We start from the raw sequence: 20116 nt of genomic DNA, 5'->3' as shown, positions 1-20116 counted from the left end.
TAAATCCAAATTTTCAAAATAATGTAAATCAGATGCAGGGTTTACAACCCATACAACCGCAGCAGGTGCAAATGCCCCGTGCACAAATGGCACAGTTGCAGCCAATGCAACAGCAGTTTCCTATGGTACCTAATCAGCAAATGCAAATACCCTTAGCACCAATGAATCAGCAACAAGTAATGCTTCCTCAACAGGTCGCGGGTCAAGGGATGAATCAAAATGACACAGTACACCAATTCCCGTTACACAGTAAGAATGGAATAAACGATGCGTGGGAGAGTGAAAGTTCAGATGAGGAGGGAAATTGTATGCTTGCAGCATCCTTGGAAGTTGATCAAAAGGGTCCGTATGTGGAAGGAAGAGTTATGGGTCACCGTGTTTCGTTCCTGGTTGACACCGGAGCTACACGCTCTACAGTTAGAAGCATCGAAGTACCAAATTTGCCACTTTCAGGGAGAACAGTTCAAGTAGTGGGAGTAGCAAATAGGTACCTGACAAACCCAATCACAGATTCAGTGCAAGTCAGAATTGGTAACTATCAAGGGTCACATAAATTCGTGGTGTGTGACTCAAGCCCGATATCACTATTAGGGAGAGACTTATTGTGTAAATTGGGATGTTCGATTATGTGTTCAAATTATGGAATTAAAATTCAGACAAACAGTGATGAGGAAGAAGAGGACAGTTTAGGAATGAGACGAAGTGGAAACTGTCGATGAAGAGTATCTCCTGATTACTCTTTATCCTATGCTCACTGAAGCAGATATTCCTGCTGAATTACAGGAAACAGTTGGAAAGGAAGTGTGGGATATGACTAGGAAAGAAGTAGGATTGGTCAAAGGAGTAGAACCAGTGAAAGTGACCGTAAAACCCAAAGTAAATTTTCCCCAGACACTGCAGTACCATATGTCACAAGACACTCTTATGAAAGTCGCCCAACTCATTGACGAGTTTGTAAAACAGGGAGTACTAAGAGAAGTGCTAAGTAGTCCATGTAATTCACCAATCATGGGATTAATAAAACCGAGTGGAAAGGTCCGGTTTGTTCAGGATTTGAGAAAAATAAATGACATAATAGTCAAATGTTGTCCCGTAGTACCAAATCCAGCTGTGATAATGTTTCAAATTCCCTGCGATGCTGAGTGGTTCTCAGTCATCGACTTGTCACAAGCATTCTTTTCAGGTCCTCTTCATGAGGACAGCCAATTTCTCTTTTGTTTCAAATTTTTGGACAGAGTCTACTGTTGGTGTCGAATTCCTCAAGGGTTTTCGGAGTCACCATCAATTTTCAATCAGATTCTAAAGAAAGATTTGGAATCATTGGAATTACCCTTTGAATCAACCTTGGTACAGTATATTGACGATCTGCTGATCGCATCCAAGACAGAAAATGACTGTACAGCTGATACCATTGCCCTATTGAACCATTTGGGAAGGAACGGACACAAAGTGTCCCCTTCAAAATTACAGTTCTGCCAGAAGAAAGTGAAATATTTGGGTCACCAAATAGAGAAAGGGTCGAGAAGAATTATGAAAGAGAGAATAACAAGCGTACTTCAAATGAGTCCACCAAAGACGAGAAGAGAGGTGAGAACGTTTTTGGGAATGGTTAGCTACTGTCGCCAATGGATTCCCAATTTCTCAACTTTAGCAAAACCTTTACTGAAACTGACCCAGAAAGATGCGCTGGATGAAATAGTGCTGAAAGGAGATGAGATGGATGCTTTCATTGAATCAAAGGAATGCATGTGCAGGGCTCCAGCTTTAGGTATGCCTGATTACACAAAGCCTTTTACATTGTTTTGTCATGAACGTGATGCATGTTCCTTGTCTGTCTTGACTCAAGCCCATGGTGGCGTAAACAGACCAGTAGCATATTTTTCAGCTACTTTGGATCCGGTCGCAGTAGCACTGCCAGGGTGCTTGCGTGCCGTAGCAGCAGTTGGTACCAGCCTAAATCAGAGTGAAGGAATAGTGATGGGACATCCTTTAACAGTCATGGTCCCTCACTCAGTCGAGATACTTTTGACACGTTCCTGAACACAGTACATGACCGGTGCTAAGCTTACAAGGTACAAGACAATAATTTTGGGTTCACCTAATGTGCAGCTGAAAAGGTGCACTACGTTGAATCCAGCAACATTGTTTCCCAGTGAAAATGTCGAAATTGAGAACGCTGAAGACATCGAGCACGACTGTCTTCAGGTGACTGAATTTTGTACAAAACCAAGACCTGACATCAAAGACACCCGATTGTAAGAAAACAATCAAGTTATTTTTGTTGATGGTTCATGTTTAAGAGATGCACTAGGAATATTGAAAGCAGGATATGCTGTATCTACAATAACAGGTGTTCTTGAAGCATCTTGGCTTCAAGGAGTTTACTCTGCACAGGTAGCGGAACTAGTAGCCCTTACTAGAGCTTGCCAACTTTCCGCATTAATGAAAGTCACCATTTACACTGACAGTCAGTACGGATTTGGAATAGTACATGACTTTGGACAGTTGTGGTCACAAAGAGGCTTCATGACCTCTTCAGGATCACCAGTGAAAAATGGTGAAAGAATAAGAGAATTGTTACATGCCCTCCAGTTACCAGGAGAAGTAGCAGTGGTAAAGTGCAGTGCACACTCAAAATCACAAGACTATGTTTCTTTGGGAAATGGGTATGCAGATCAAGTCGCAAGGTTTTGCGCATTGAACTGTATATTGCTCAGAGACGTATGGAACTTGATAAATGAGCCAGAACTTGAACCAAGTGAAGCTTTTGCTCTAAAGGTTGTAGATAAAATCGATTAATTGAAATCCCTACAGAACGATGTTAGTGAAGATGAGAAACTCTCATGGAGCAAATTACAATGCGTAAAGAAACCGGATGATTTGTGGGTTTCAAGTGAAGGGAGATTGGTTCTACCAAACAGTCTTTTGACGCAGTTGGCCAGACTGTATCATGGACAAGCCCATCTTGGAAGGGATGCCATGGTTAGACTATTCAAAATCGATTGGTTTAATCCCAAATTCCGTCAAGTTGCTGAAGCAGTTTGCCATCGTTGCGTCATTTGCCAGCAAATGAACGCTGGGAAGGGAACAGTAGTAAATTTGAGCCACATTGGAAGAGCAGGAGGTCCATTCAGCAGGATGCAAATGGATTTTATTGAGATGCCTGTGCATGGAGGCTTGAAGTATGTGTTGGTGATTGTGTGTATTTTTAGTCACTGGATTGAAGCATACCCCACACGTAGAAATGACAGCCTTACAGTTGCAAAACTACTCTTGAGAGAACTAATACCACGTTTCGGATTCCCGATCTCCTTAGAATCAGATAGAGGAAGTCACTTCAATAATGAGGTAATAAAATTACTTTGTGCAGCGCTGAACATTGAGCAAAAATTGCATTGTAGCTACCGCCCTGAAGCATCAGGACTAGTTGAGAAAATGAATGGCACATTGAAATCGAGGATGGCGAAAATATGTGCATCAACAAACTTGAAATGGTCTGACGCATTGCCCTTGGTGTTAATGTCAATGAGAAACACCACTGATAGAAAGACTGGACTGTCCCCGCATGAGATCCTCATAGGCAGAGGCATGAGGCTTCCAGCAGTTCCCGCAAATGCTCTTTTGAATATTACAGATGATATGGTGTTGGACTACTGCAAAGGTCTAGCTGACGTGGTACGCTCTTTTTCTCACCAGGTGGAGGCAACCACCTTGCCACCGATCCAATGTCCAGGACACGCCCTGAAAGCAGGTGACTGGGTCGTGATAAAGAAGCACGTGAGGAAGTCGTGTCTGGAACCCCGTTGGAAAGGACCTTTCCAAGTGATTCTGACAACTACCACCGCTGTGAAGTGTGCGGGAGTTCCCAACTGGATTCACGCCAGTCACAGGAAAAGGGTGACGTGCCCCACAGAAGAGGGAGTTGAAACGCTGAAATCGCCAGTGACTGACAAGAGAGCACCATGCACCGAGACAGGTCAAAGAGAACCAGGAGGCGAACAAGCAGAAATAGAGGAAGGGGAGAAATTTCTGAGGAAGAAACAACTGATTCATTTGAGGAGGACCAAGGAGAAGCCTCAGGAAGTGGCAAAGATCCTGAAGGTGATAAAGAGGCTTTCCCAGAAGCAGACGATACAGGAAAAGAAAAGGAAAAACTGATTGACCTCCTAGGGGGAGAAGACAAGACCGGACAAGGTGAAACTGTTCAAACTCTTCCAGGACCGGTTGCAGGTCCATCAGGTGAAAACAGTGCGAAACAGAGACAAAGCATATCGCCAGTGAAATTAAGAACTAGGGAAATATTAACGAAAATGAAGGGCCAAAGTTGAAAGAGAAAAGAAAAGAAGTGTCTGTCGCAATAACAACACCAAGTGAAGAGAAAGACCCAGCCAAGGAAGAAAGTACCAGAGAGAGATAATCAAAAGGAGATGCAAAATTGAAAAGGAAAAGAATACCGAGCAGAAGATATTCTGGTCCGGAGTGGGCATACATAGCCACTAATGATTGGTCAGACAAATTCCTATCTCTCAGTCTTGAGAACGAAGAAGCAGAACGTCACTTTGGCACTTGAGAAGTGAAATTCCATGAACATTACCGAATAAGACATTGATAACCTGATTGACTTTGAAACCGATTTTGAGACAAAGCTGCTAAACCGATAAGAGACTAATGCTGCTAAAGAGAATCGTGTGAACATTGAACTCATTCAGCTTTATATATATCTGCAAATCTGATTTGATAAAGTGTCTTCAACTTCCTGATTCTATATAGATCATGACAGGCTACACTACACAGGGACATAAATTGAAGTGTTGTAAATACATGTGTATAGGTCTAATAACTGCATGTGTACTAATCATTATAGCAATAGTTTTTGGAATGCATGGAAAGAATGAGAGAGACGCGAATGATGCTTCTACTTCTAAACCTATTACTGAACTAACTCCTTTGAAGAAACTCGAACAAGACGAAAGACATTTGAATGATAAAAAGGAACTTTCGTCCAACGTTTTCTATCGCTTGCTGAGTGAGTATGTTGAGACAATGGATGCGAAAGATTGTATGTGTGCACACAAATACCTACCTCAGTAATGGAAGGAGTGACATATCATAGAATGGACGTTCATGCTGAATGGACAAGACCCAGTTATTTAAGGGGTATATTATATTTGTGGACTTAACGCCTATTATCGTCTTCCTAAAGGATGGTATGGGAGATGTTATTTGGGAATAGTGTTCCCAAAGGTTTATCAATTGGACGACTTAAAGAAATTCCCAAAGCTGTCTGAATCACATCATGTTCAGAAAAGGGAGACAGCTTCTGGTGTGGTAGGAGATATATTTGGAGCAATGATTCCTTCAGTGGGATTCATATTGAATTCAATCAAAATACGAAAGTTGTCTACTATTGTGGATAACATGCTGACAAAATTCTCAGGAGCTATAATCCTGATGGATGCTCAACTTGCTGCAGAAAGAGCTATGACTCTTCAAAATCGGCTTGCCTTAGACATTCTTTTAGCAAAGGATGGCAGCGTTTGCAAAATGCTTGGTACACGTCACTGTTGTACTATTCCGGACAACAGTGGGCAAATTAGAAAATTGCTTACAAATTTAACTAACGAAAGTGCAGATTTGAAAGAATTGAAAGAACCAGGAGTATGGGAAAAGGTTGTAAAAGGATTTGCTTCTGTGGGAAATTGGCTCAGCAACATTTGGAATGGATTATTACTGAAAATAGTAAAAGGAACATTAATAGTATTAATTTGTTTATTAGGTATTTGGAGAATATGGAAAGCTATTAAAATATTGAAAACAAGAAACAAAAGAAGAAGAGAAGAGAAAATAGAAAACAAAATGGTAGAAATATATAGAGAAAAATCAATGGGAACCAAAAGAAAGAGGGAATTGACTGAAGTGCCAAATGACTAAAATAGAATTTTAATGGAATAACATTTGTGGGAAGATTTGATGTGATGACATAATTAGTCATCAGAGGAGGGATTGATGACGCAGAAAAAGAAGGACTAACAAATATTCATATATCACATAATCAAAATCGTATAAAGTAGTGTGATTTTAGCAAAGAAAAATAATATACGTGGGAAATTGTGCCCACGGGGTAGTTCGCCATTATTATAAACGAGCTTAATTAATCATGAAGAATTGACAAATGTAGTAATCCGTCATCATTGCAAATGTGTTCTATGATTTTTCTTGATTGAAACTGTTTTATGCTTAGCTTAAATTTAGTAGAGGCTTTGGCCTAGTTGCCTGGTCTCAAATTCAAGTGCGTGGTTTTCACTTGCACTAACAAAAACATATTATTTCATTTAAAAGGTTGTATTTTTCCAGTAGAAATGACTAACGCACTTATCTCCAAGGTTTTGTGCTAGGATGGTTTCATCCCTTTTAAGCAAGGTCAGTTTCTGCAGGTGCGGACAATAAAAGCACTGATACCGAAATAATTGGCAAACTTTGTTGCAACTTGTGTTCCAAGGCTCCAAGGACAATGTATGCAAAAATGAGTACTAGGAGAAAGACATTATTCATTGGTCAAATTGAAGCCACCCTATGAACCCTCCAATGGAAGACCCTGAAGAATTTGGAATGTTTCTTATTTAAACCCACCGGACAAAGAGAAGTCAGCCATTTTCCTTGATGCCATCTTTGAAGCCAAATGCCAGACGTCATCTTAGGCGACATCTTGATGCCCTTTTCTCTATTCTAGAGAAAGAGACTTTAAGAATTCTCACCCTAGAGACTTTAACTTTAATTTGCCCCGTCTTGCCCATGCAGTAACTTTGCCCCATTCTCCTTGCTGCTGCAAGGAAACTTGCCCTTCACTCTGTCCCTTTGAAACCTGCCCCATGCTGATCGAACCGATACCTGAAGGATGAAGACTTTCTTGAATGCTGATTGTATTTGGTAATTATGAAAGGATAATTGTATTATGCATTGTGTTTTTCTTCTTAGGTACCAACTGCTATTTTGATAGGGCCCAAGCTAGAAATTTTCCACATTTCTGGGGACTAAATTCGTTTTGCATGAAGTCCCACATGCCAATGCTAATTAGAGGTTAGTTGAGGTATTCACTTGATGCACCTTGCTAAATTTAAATCTTGTTATGCTGACCGATGTATGCAATTAGTCAAATTCAATTACTCATACTAGTGATTTGCATTGCTATAACCGAGTGTATTATAATTCAGATTTTGCGTAGATTGCGTTTCTTCCGCCGTTATGGACAGCTAGTAATGTTTGTATATGTATATCATTTGGAGACTCATATATATTGTTTTAGCTTTGTTAATATAGGGAAATAAACTCATTAACTTTTAATAAACTGGTGTGGTTATTCATGACTGAAAGGTCATGTTGCGTCAAAATACCGATTGTTATTGATTTTAATGTGTTGTTTGATCCAGTAAATTGAGCATCGGGTATTGATTAACATGGTTACTGATTATTGATTTGAGAGATCCGACTATTCTAGGATGAGGAGAGCCCAACTCGGCTAAAAGGTTCACCGACCACCGACGTGTCCAGGTATAAGTAATTTATAAGGACTGGACGCGTTATCAATGGTAAAGTGAATCTGTAATCCAATGTGGGTTGTGGGGCGGTGGGTGAAGGTTGGGGACATGGTCAGGGCAAGAGGAAACATTGGTCTGGTTAGAAAGGCACTCGAGTACCACATGGCGAGAAATGATGTTTCAGACTGGTATACCCACACATCAATCCGACTCTCAAAGGTATTTGTCTCCAGAATGGGAAATAACTTGCAAACCCAGATTTACTTGGTGCAAATCTCCATGCTGTGTGACCATTCTGCCAACAAATAGGCTTCCATTTACCACCTGCTTGGAGTGTGGTGTGAGTGGTGGGAGTCTGATGGTGAGAAAGGCATCAAGGCACAGCAGAGGATGTAGGCTGGCAGTGGGAGGTTTCCGTGTTCCTCATGCCTTGAGAAGGGGTCAGGCAAGTAATAGGGGCCGAGCGCAGGCAGTGCTTGATGCCCAAGCATCATGTGATATGATCAGACTTATTTTTTAGCCAGGAAATTCAGATAAGGTGCTCCCATTCCCAAAAAATGCACATGAAGAAACACAAGCCAGTTACATTTCGGGACAGACTAGTATCCCACCTACACCACCAAATTTATAATCGGGTCCTAAGTTGTTTATAACAAAAAGTGCAATATAACAGTTTGGTTTCGTTGCCTTATTTATAAGGGGCACTGGGCTGACAGTGAAAAAAATAGCAAAATACAGGAAACCTTCAGTTTGATGTTGAAAAAGTCTCTTGTTAGACACCCATCCTAATTGTCAAGTGACGTCTTATTGTGATAGTCAGTGTGAATTCCATCAATAAAATAACTATACCAGAAAATAAGGATACAATTTGCGACAACCGTTAATATTAGGGGATGACATACCAACACTAAATTGGATGAGTTACATCATATGTAAAATAACATCATTTCCACAACATCGACCTAACCACTACATCACAAGGTAAGTCTAGGTAAGTAAATTTGTAGCTAAGAGTAGCAAATCTATACTTAAACTGTGATATATTGGGTTAGGTTGATGTTGTTGATGCAATAATTGTGTTGTTCAATATTATACATCTTGCTATAGTGTCTGTTGGACCCAACATCCTTGGTATGTTTTTTTCCAACTTAAGACTGTGCACTTTACCACAGCTTACCAATGCTAAAGTGCTTGTCACGCACTCACCTGATTACGATGCTGGAACTCTGAGCCTCCTGGAGAGCAGCCCACGGTCAAGGAACCCTATACCCTTAAATCATACACTGCCCTTGAGGGGAAGTGGGGTTAGGACAAAACACCAAAAGATAGACTTACAGTACCGGTCCCGCTCTGCTGCCTCACAACACTACGTATGAGGTTCTGCACTCCATGGACCTTTTGTGTTGGTGAGGATATAGTGTACTGGAAAAAACAAAAAGAATAGTTTATCAACAGTTCTCAGCATACAAAGATTACATAGTTATTCACAATATTGTACACTTAGAGGCTTCACCAAGAGTACTGCATGAGAGCAGGTACAAATCAAGATCTGAGGCTGGAGTTTCTGGCACTCCCAAGAATCATTTTACATGTAGTTCTCTGTACCAGTTCATATACACATATAATGCACTCTAATAAGTCCTCTCTCATTCTTATTACAACAATATGTCAAGAAATACTGGTGGATGGATTTTAATTAATTCTGACATAATTCAAGTCAGGAGGACCCACTCCACTTTGTAAAGGAGTTTAAAAGCCTTACAGCTATTGAAAGAAAGGTAGCATCTGATTTTCGGAAAGTTAACTCTCTATTCATAAATCAGTCTACTAGTCTTCGGCTTAATCTAAGGATTACTGCACACTAACCTGTAATCAAGTACTTCACCTTGTCTCTCCTACTGGAACTACTACTGGAACTACTACTACTCTTGGAACTGGAATCCGGAGGAAGACTTTGTATCTGTAGCACAGGGAGACGAAGAGGAAGACTGGAATCTTCCATACCAGAGGCAAAGACATCAGAAGCGTCAAAGACGTCAGGATCAAACTGGAAGCAAAGACATCAGAAGCGTCAAAGACATCAGGAACACAGGAGCTGCAGGGAGGCTTGAAGAGTAGAGTGCTGGAAGAATCTGGTCGACTCAGGAGGTAAAAGCAGGGATGATGCTTGCTCAGGACAGGAACAAGGCCAAGCACCAATTTGAGTTTCAAGTGTGGTTTAAATGCTCCATAAATGTGCCTGACTCCTGAATGGCACGAGGCTCACACGGGAGAGAGGAAGGTTCCAACAGGCCCTGGGAGAGAACATCTGTCAGCCTAATGGTTTGACTATTAATGTAATCAGGTGCAATCAATTAACATTAGCAGGTGGAGCCAATAGGTCATGGCAGTTGGAACCAATAAACAGAAGCAGGTGGAATCAATTAACATTAGCAGGTGGAGTAAATAGGTTGTGGCAGTTGGAACCAATAAACATGAGCAGGTGGAATAAATTAACATTAGCAGGGGGAGTCAATAGGTCATGGCAGTTGGAACCAACAAGCAGGAAACACATGTCTATTCCTCACAAGTGTACAAACAGAAAAATTAATTGAACATCAGTACCAGAATGTTCCTACCGTCTACCAAGGGGTTAAGTGTAGTGGTACCATGGGACCTGAAGGGTGAACATCCTGGTGTCAGAGGAGGACATAAGGTGCCAGAGTGGGAATACAACATGAGCCCTGTGCGCCAGACACACTGCACAGAGGATGCAAGAGGTGATTGTGAAAGTAATCCCTAAAACATGGTAAAATTGGTTTACATCTGAACAGCATATTTAATTTACTCAGAAGCCCCTAGTAAAGTGGTATACCATATACCTAGGGTTGGTAACATAAACACTACTAGTGGGTCTGCAGCACTTATTGTGCCACTTAAGCAGCCCTTTTAAACATGTCTTGGGTGCCATTGCATGCTGTGTGTGCAGTTTTATACTACCATTTTACCTGGTGAAACTAACCTTTTCCAGGCCTGAACCTTCCTTTTTGATACACGTAAGTCACTCCTAGTTTTGGCCCTTCACAGCCCTGTGGGCAGGCTGCAGTTTATTTGAAAAGTTGTGCATGTAATTTTAACTTTTACACGTCCTGGTAAAGAACAGCTTCTGAATTTGTTTTTCACTACTGCAAGGCTGCCACTCTCACAGGATAACATTGGGTTACCTTATTACATTTAATGAGTGATAATTTTCAATTGGGAGCAGGTAGAAAAGTTGAGTTTGTTTGCCAAATAATTTTAATTTAAACACCTCTTTAATGGTGAAGTCAGATTTTACGTCACAATTTATAAAATGCCTCTTTTAGAAAGTTGGTATTTTCCTGTCCCAACAATTCGGTTCCTGTAGCCTGTTCCTGGGTCACATGACTAGCTGTAGTTGGCAGTTGACCTTTGTGCATCTCTCCTGGATAGTATCACAAAGGAGGGTCTGGGTGCTGGCAGGTTACACCATCTCTGACTTGATAGAGAGACAGGGCTGTCACCCACCACACTTGCTCCTCAAAGGCACTGACTCAGCCCACACACAAAGGACTTCACACTAGCCTATTGTGCCCCTGACAGACAGACTGGGACCAGGGCAGGGAAGCATGATAAACCACATAACTCTGCCGGAGGGGACTCCGGAATCTTCTTCCACTTCAAAGAAGGCAAAAGTCGAAATTTGGGACCCTCAGCATCAACTCTTCTTATCACTTTTGTAGCTGTGGACTCTGCCAAGAAGGACTGTTCAGCTTTGAATTTTGCCCTGCCAACCCGTTTGCTGATCATGGACAGCTTTGCTGCCCTAGGCCTGTTGTTTCTGCACCGTGACGTCTGCTGCTGGGAACTGCTCTGCTGAACTCTGCTTGTCTCTGTGAATGCAGGGCTCCAAGGAATCTCCAAGGACTAGTTCTTTAGCTGTCTGTTCAGGACACTGGGGTATAACAGTATCACAGGGACATAACAGGCTTCTTTGACATTGATGCAACTCCATGCATTCGATACAGCACTTCACAGCTTGCCATCGACTTCAGACCAGAGCGACGCAGTTTATTCTCGATGCCGTTGCATCTCAGCACAAGTACTTACAAGCCCCAGTGGCTTATCTGATGCTGACGAAGTCTGACTTCGACATCGGCCATCATGCTCTGGTGTTGCAAGCACCACAGGCTTCTTTAGTGACGGCTCAGGATCTTGAATTGCAAGCTCCTGGTGACGGTCCGTCAACTCCACCACTGCGCAACACATCTTGGCGCTGGCCTCACATCACAGTTCATTGTCGAGTGTTATCAACTCAGCTGCTGCACAACACATCTCAATGCTCGACCTTGCATCACAACTCTGTTGACAACTCCTAAATACCGGCCCGTGCAACTCTGCGCAAAGACTTCACATCTCAACACTCAGGCTACAAGGCACTTTTTAGTGGAGTGAACTCAGTATTAGATCCTACATGTGCTACATCACGGTCGCATGGTACTTGTGACTTGGACTCGGTGTATTGTGACCAGATAACTGTGGTTGGCATTTTTTGCTTCTTAGTGTTTGATTTTTACAAAACCTTTAACATTGCATATCTACGGTTCTACTCACTAAATTTTTGTTGTTTTGTTTTGTCAAATAATTTATTTAAAAATTTGCATATTTTTATAAATTGTTTTTTTTTGTGTTTGAGATTTTTCTTGTGATGTGTTTGTACTTTATTAATGTTTGTGTGCTGCAGAAAAACTTTACAAATTGCCTTTAATTTAGGCCTAATTACTTTTGGGTCAACCTCCCAAACGGTTAAGCACAGGTTAATTTGGTGTTTGCTAAAGGTTCACTCTGACAATAATTGTGGTTGCTGCTTCAGCAGGGTTTCAACCCTCTCAACAAGTAACCCAATGTATCACTGTGTGCAAGAGCAGCTTTTGACAATGGAAAATAGGGAGAGTGTACATTCATATTTAAAACAATGAATGCAATGTTATTACACATAATGTTCCGTTTATAGTTTATGCCTCTTTAACATACATAATAAGCACCATATGGCCACACTAAAATCTTTCTGGCATTCAGCAGTGGTGTTTGGACAAAATATTGAGTTAGAAATATCAGGAAACAAAAATACTGGAAACAATATTGTGACACATAAAAATTGTGATGCAAGAATATTGTTGACAAGGATATTGTTTTTTGAGTTAAGTAATATTGTTTTTAATATCAATGTTTAATATTACTTTCAGTAATGTAGTGCTTAAAGATATTGATTTGTGATTATTTTAATGTGTTTTTTGACATTTTAATTTGATGAGTTACTGTTGTTTCTATAAATGTTTTTAAGTTTTTTGAATATAGTATGAAATCTTAAGTAATTTCGAATGTTATCTAATTTCAATAGTAATTTATAGTGTTATAGCGGGCTGTTTGATTTGTACTTGTTTATTTTAAATACATTTTAGCTGTGGTATCCTAGGTTTATAGGGTTGTAAGATATGAAGTTTATTACGTAATATTGAAATAACAATTATTCATTGTTACTTATTTAATTGAAATATGCAAATTGGGAAATACTTATTTTTTTAGTTATATTTTAGGTGTGGGCTGCTTGGTTTGTTAGGGTATAGGATGGGGAGTTAATGAATAATTGAATAACAATTATTTATCAATTGATAATTTTGTAAGACTAATTGTGTAAAATGATTAATTGTATTTAGTTTTTTAATACACACATCAATAAATATTTTTCATACTAATTGATATTTTTATATTAAGTTTAATTTTTTCTACCTTCATGGGGTTACTTTTACATGTAATGTGTTTGAAGTGCATTACTTTCCCTACTCTTGCTTAGACTGCAGTAAGAGAGGTAAAATGAATCCATCAAAGTTCAACACTTTTCCATTGTTGTGCTGTTTGGAGTGGTTATAGTAAATTTCACCCCTACAAAATTCAACACTTTCCCTCCAGTAGCACAGACTGGAGACGGAATAGTAGATTTTACTCCACTGAAGTCTGACACTTTCCCTACTTTTGTACTGTTTTGAGTGGGAATAGGAAATGTAGGACATCCATTTTTTTGAGTGGGAATAATACATTTAAGCTATCCAAACTGGAGTCCTAAGCGTAACATTTTGGAGTGAGAATAATAAGTAGTTTAACTTTGCTGAAGTCCAGCACGTTCTCTACTGTTGCACTGACTGGTGTGAAAATAGTCAATTTCAACCCTACAAAGTCCAACACTTTCCCAACTGTTGTGCTGTTTGGAGTGGTAATAGTACATTTAAACCCTCTGAAATTCCAACACTTCCCCTGCTGTTGCAGACTGGCATAGGAATTGTAAATATTACCCTTCGAAATACAACACTTCACCTACTGTGGGACTGTTTGGAAGGGGGAATAGTAAAGTTAAACCCTCCAAGTCCAACTCTTTCTCTCTTTCTCTCTTGTTGTTGCATCCTGGGGTGGGAATACAACATTTTAGTCTTCTGAAGTCCAATGCTTTTTGTACTGTTGCTTAGACTGAAGTGGGAATAGCAAATTTACCTCTCCAAAGTCTAACACTTTCCCTTCTGCTACACTGACTGGAGTAGGAATAGTAAATCTAACTTCTCTGGGGTCTATCACTTTCCCTAATATTGTGGCGACTGGAGTAGGAATAGTAAATCTCACACCTCCAAAGTCCAACACTTTACCTACTGTTGCATGAACTAGAGTGGGAATAGTATAGCTCATATTCTTAAACTTCAACAGATTTCATAATATTAGCTCTTTAGTTTTTACTGCCTTAAATATTTGTTTTCTTCTAATTTATATTATTTGTTTTGATTTTATATGCATTTTAACATATGTTTATAGTATTTTTATTATATATGTTTTATGGGTACAATAATTATATATATTCTTTTATTCTTTATTGTTTTTATTATGTATATCTATCTATGTATATATATATATATATATATATATATATATATATATATATATATATATATATATACATAAACACATATGTATGTGTTACAGTGTTTATGTATGAATATAGTTATGCAACATATTAAATATTAGTGGAATTCATTTAATTTACATTATATAAAATGTATATATTAAAATATTCTACAATTACTACTTTAAATACTAGTTCGATTTAAAAAAGTGCTATTTATGTATATTTATGGATGATCTTGGTGTCAATATTTTGGTACTTACCATCATGAGTGTAGGAGCGATATTGTGGTGAAAAATATTTTGACACAATATTTTTCCATGATATCGTGTCAGTGAACCATCAACAATAGCCTTTACTAGTGAGTTTCAACTGAAACCAGGCCTCCTAATTCATTCTTATCAATGTAGTCCATCTCTACAAATTTGTAGTTCTTCCAGTGGACCACAGCATGATAACCACTAATTTCTCTCAAAAATTAATATTATTTTCTTAGCCCCAGACACACATTTTTCATTCTTTCCAAGTTCTTCAGTGGAGCACAGCAGACATTGAGTGCCAAACTGGTTTGTAGTATAATATTCAAAGACCAGTGTCTCCTAAACTCTCCAACAAACAGCATGTTTCTGCAAGGGGTACCCCCTCTGATGCGCACCATTGGCCCCTGGAACCAATGTTTTGCAAAACAACTTCCATGTGGTCACACTCAAAACACTACTGGTGCTCATCAATAGCCCTCAGCTGTGGGTTTAAAGTAAAATCTGATTTGCTGGCATTTTCTATGGATTCTGGGAAATGTGGTCCATCTTTGCTAAGTTGCAGGTGTTCCAAAGAAGTACAGTTTGATAATTGTTAATTTCAGATTGTTCATTTTTCTTCACCCCAGACATGTTTCCCCCCTGAAAAGTACCTGGGGACTAAGATTAGGCATAACTGGAATAATGATCTCTAGTATAATCATTCGTAGTTACTGCAAAATTACTCATAATTATGAGTAATTGTTTGAGAAGCATAAACCACCTTTTTGTGCGATATTCTTAGTGCAAAATACACCCGCACAACCAACAGGGGCCAAAAGAAGGATTTTCTCCTACGGAAATAGTACTAAATGCTATAGGACATGAACAGCAGTAGCCAGCAGTTGCTCACTCTCTCTAAGTTTGTTGTTCCTATGCTCATGGGGTAGGATTTTTGGCCCAAATAACTTTTAATTTCTCAAGGTAATTGAATAATTTCAGTAATTCAGCATTGCAAGAGTAATGAGCAAATAGTGAATTTACTCTGATTACTCCATTGTAATTATACTTTCACCCAGGCCTGCTCTACACCTACAATTTGGAAATGACCCAGGTTTCCCTGCCCTTTTTTGCATAAATAATGCAGCACCTTAAGCCTGAAAGCCTGACTTATACTTGTTGCTCCCTTTTGTCTGGACAATGCTATATATCTCTGAAGAACTCTGATCAGACTGCAACATATATCAGGGTTTGCTTTTTATTCATTCCAGGTTGGCAAGGATGATATTCTACCAATCTGAAGTTGCAATACTGCGCCTGCAGTGGTACAACCTTCGAGGCAGTGGTTTTCCTATTGCATGTGTTGACAACTTTGCAAGATTCCAAAATGCTCCTTGTATGCACTTTGGACACATTCCTTAGTCCCCCTGATAGTTAATTCTACGGTATTATAATTGAATCTGCACAGGCAGTACTTTACAATTTTGGGAGGGCTCCTGTATTCAGTACTTGTGCCAGCTATGGCAATTTGGTGTTGTCTATAAAACCGCTGGTAAGCACACTGCACTAATTTCTTAATACCACAATGAACAAAATGCATGATGTTTCCCTAGCTGCTAGGCCATGGCTCCCGAAATGCTTTTGCTAGACCATGTGCAGATGTTAATTCAGTGGGTGATAATATAGAATGTAAGAAAAACTGAGACTTGACGTTTACATACAGTCATTCTATCAGAGAAATTGTCTTGTCGGTATCATTGTATGTTCTCATTCTTCTTTAAACAGAAACATGAAAGAGAATTGTATAGTTTTGTCACTCACCTGGTTGATCTTCCTGACTTCATTGGAGACTTGAGCAGGAAGGTTGTGGTTTCCTTTAGGCGATCACAATGCACCACTACAGCAGTTTCAACCACTCTGTTTAGACCCTGGGGATCCTGGAATAATAGCACTTCTGCCTTGTCATTCTCAATTCAAACAGTTATTAATGAAGCCACTGGAAAGATGGGATCAGAAAGGCTCTAATGGTTTTATCCACGACAAATGCACTAGCAAAACAAAACCTGGATATTGAATCACTGGCAAACAACTTTTGAGCGCATAGATAACATGTTGGAGATTACTACCCTAACAACACAAGTGTTGTTGCGATTAGGGTCAAGAATTCTCATATAAGGAGAAATCTTCAACCCACTCTAAGAACAGGAAAATCACCAAAAGATCTGAAATAGCACATCTGTTCAAACAAATGCTACATCTGTCTAAATTAAGATGTAGTATCAACTAAGTTCAAATAATGTTTCTGTACACATGTTCCCTCTTGAATTTAGTTGTAGCAAAAGCATCAAAAGGCCTAACATTCTTCAAAAGCACAATTTTACTTTTTTCAGTATTTGTGTGATGTTAACCCACTAAGCCTCTAGGATCTTAATTATTGTACAAAGACCTGGGACTGCTGGGGCTGCTGAACCACACGAGGATGGTGGCCGTAGCTCGGTGATGTCCTCTGGGCTGGGTCCCCCACCTCCTGGACTTTTGGTGTGTGGCACCCCTAGTCAAGGCAGTTATTCTGGGACTGTGTGAGCCTGCAGCAAATAGGTGGCCAGGATTGGTCCATGAAGGAGCTCAGGTGGGACTTGAAAACAGTAGCAGCTTGGTGACAGCAGCCATTAGCGGACGCAAGGATAGGCCCAGGCTGTGATAAGGAAGACTCTGGTTTTAAGGCTAAACTTCTGTCCTAGTTACTACCCAAAGCCTGTTTAGTCATGTCTGCACACACTGAGAGACTGGGGTAGGTAGGCATCACAAAAGAAAAGGCTGGAGGTCTGTAAAGCATCAAGTAGTGACTGACTGATGGCATCCCTTGGTGAGTCTGAGCGTGTGGGGAAGGTGAGTGTAGGGACCCAATGAGCTTTGTTCATCCTTTCGTTGCCCGCTGGGCCCCGTTTTCCTTTCCAGACTGGAGAGCTTTCCCTGCAGGACTGATCAGCTGGATGTTGTCCCCTGATAGTTTCTGCTCACTGAAAGCACTGCTGAAGTGGTGTGTGGCACACTATCCTGAGGCGTACCACCTGGGCCACCTCCTGAAACACATGGGGGAGTGACACTTTAGGAGTTGGCGAGCAAAGCAAGACACATTTTGGGCAGTGGGACTGATGATGCAGTGCTGATACCTGGCTTAAGCGAAATCAGCTGAGGCGCTGGCCCTGTTTACAAGTACTACACCCCACCATTGGCCCTCATGCAGTGCATGAATATCTCCAAAGGCAAATGATACTCTAGTTCACTCCATCTCACCCTTGTCTCATTCCTCCTTGTTGCAGCGGGACAGCCATTCAAGAAATCTGTGATTCCAGTAGTACTGGATGCATTAAATATTCATCCCACAAGTTCACCAAAGTGTCTCGGAAAGTTTGTACTTAAAAGGGACTGTATCTCAGCTGATGACCATGCCACCTGAAGTGTGTAGGTCTCGTGTGCAGATGTGAGTGCCACATGTTTTTGGAACAATAAAGCCTTGAGTTTGCTCAACTTGTCAAAATTCACATTAGAAGCAGAAATATAGGGCCAAATTTCAGCTACCTCTCTTTGTCTAGTGGGAGGAAACAGTACGTTCCCGCAGCATGTACCAATCTTAGAGACCAAAACAACATAAACTATTCCGGCTCGCATCCCACTATTGAGGAGAATATAGCTGCCATTTGAAAGCACCTGGAATCAAGTCTAATCAAGGGGACTTGAACTCCCTTCAGATGGCAAGCCAAGTTTGCTGCCGAATCGCTACACGCCATGTGCAGGGACAGCTGTTTACAAACAGAAGTCTTGCATTCACGACTGCTAAGAAAGACTTCATTCATGCCACTGAGACATCTGTACAAGAAGGGCAGCTCCCACACCTCATGGATGTAACTATCTCCCAGCCTTTCATAAATGCCTACTGTAATGTGTTTTAAACAAGATGTGAATTGAAGTGTTGAAATAGGCAGATTATTGACCATGTGTATTAACCATTCAGCGGATGGTATTTCAGCCACAGTAGAAGACAACTTTTCTAACTTTTCGATGGTTAACATAACAGAAGTCGCTTCTTTCTCAGCCATTAGTTGTTGCGTTAAGTTGAATGTAGAAAATATGTCCCTTGCACTAACATGATGCCAGGAAATGTGACGTGCCTTCAACGTTTGAAGTGTCTAACCCAACTGCATAATGGACCTTAGTTGCTCTGTCCATGGTGTAAAGAAGACATATCACTTTGTATGATATCTATTGCTGAAGAAACAAATGTTGTTTAGAGTGTATATCCGGTCGGACAGGGTATTAACCCATCATCTATAACAGCTAATGCCTCCTGTAAATTTTCCTGGTCTATTTGCCTTAACCGGGCAGCAGCTTCTTGTTGGGAAAGCTTCCAAATTTCATTATATACTTCATATAAGAAGCGGTTGTTGCGTTGTTTTCTGGGGCCTACCAGGAAGTCCTGTAAATCAGTGTTATTAGACAGGAGACTGAGGTGTTCTCTAACCGCATCTAGTGAGGAACTCTTCAACCATTACTGCCATAGTTTCCCTACACTGTATGTTGTTACTATACCCGCATGTTCGGATGATACATAGCGATTGTCCGGCCTACTGGTTTAAAACCCCCAGTAGAGTTTATAAAACATTTATGATACCCATTGGTATCTATTGACCACAATAACCACCCGCCAGGACATGACAGTGAAGCATTAAATGTGCCAATCTGGACCCATTCATCAAGCTCATCTTCAGTTGCATTTATATGTTTTTGCCATTTGTGAATTTTTGCAGGGGCAGGAATACTGGGCACATTCAATTCCTTAATCTTTGCTAAGCCTAAACAACTTGTTTGTTGTACAGTTTCTTTTAAAATATCATTTGAACAGGTATCAGGCATGCTCTAAATAAAGCTTTCTTCCCCCTTATTTGCCAATTTCGTGTTCCCCACACACTTTTTAAGTCGATCGACTTTAGCCAAAATTCATAGTCTTCGATAATCAACCGGGAAACAAAGGATTATGAATGAATGAATTTCGGATCTGTCAATAATGTGTGTATATTTTCCATTGATGGCAAGTTAAAATAATATGACTCAGCATTTCTCATATCGTGCAGAGAAAAATATGCAAACTTTTCAGAATATGTTGTAGAACTCCCCTGTGGTGGAGTCGGACAATGTTCCCATTGGGTGTAATTAAAGATAGTCTTTGGGGTACTTACTCTGTGAATTAAATGGTGCCCATAATAATTATAGCAAAACATATCACCATAATTCTCTTTAGATTGGTAGACACATTTGTTTTCAAATACTGTATAATACTGCAATTCAGTCATCATAGAATCAACTGTTTTCACATCCCAGTCATCAGAAACAACTCTAGATAT

The sequence above is a fragment of the Pleurodeles waltl genome, chromosome 4_1, assembly GCF_031143425.1.
Source record: "Pleurodeles waltl isolate 20211129_DDA chromosome 4_1, aPleWal1.hap1.20221129, whole genome shotgun sequence".
Lineage (NCBI taxonomy): Eukaryota > Metazoa > Chordata > Amphibia > Caudata > Salamandridae > Pleurodeles > Pleurodeles waltl.
The sequence above is the reverse complement of the archived record's forward strand: the minus strand, read 5'-3'. Positions refer to the sequence as shown.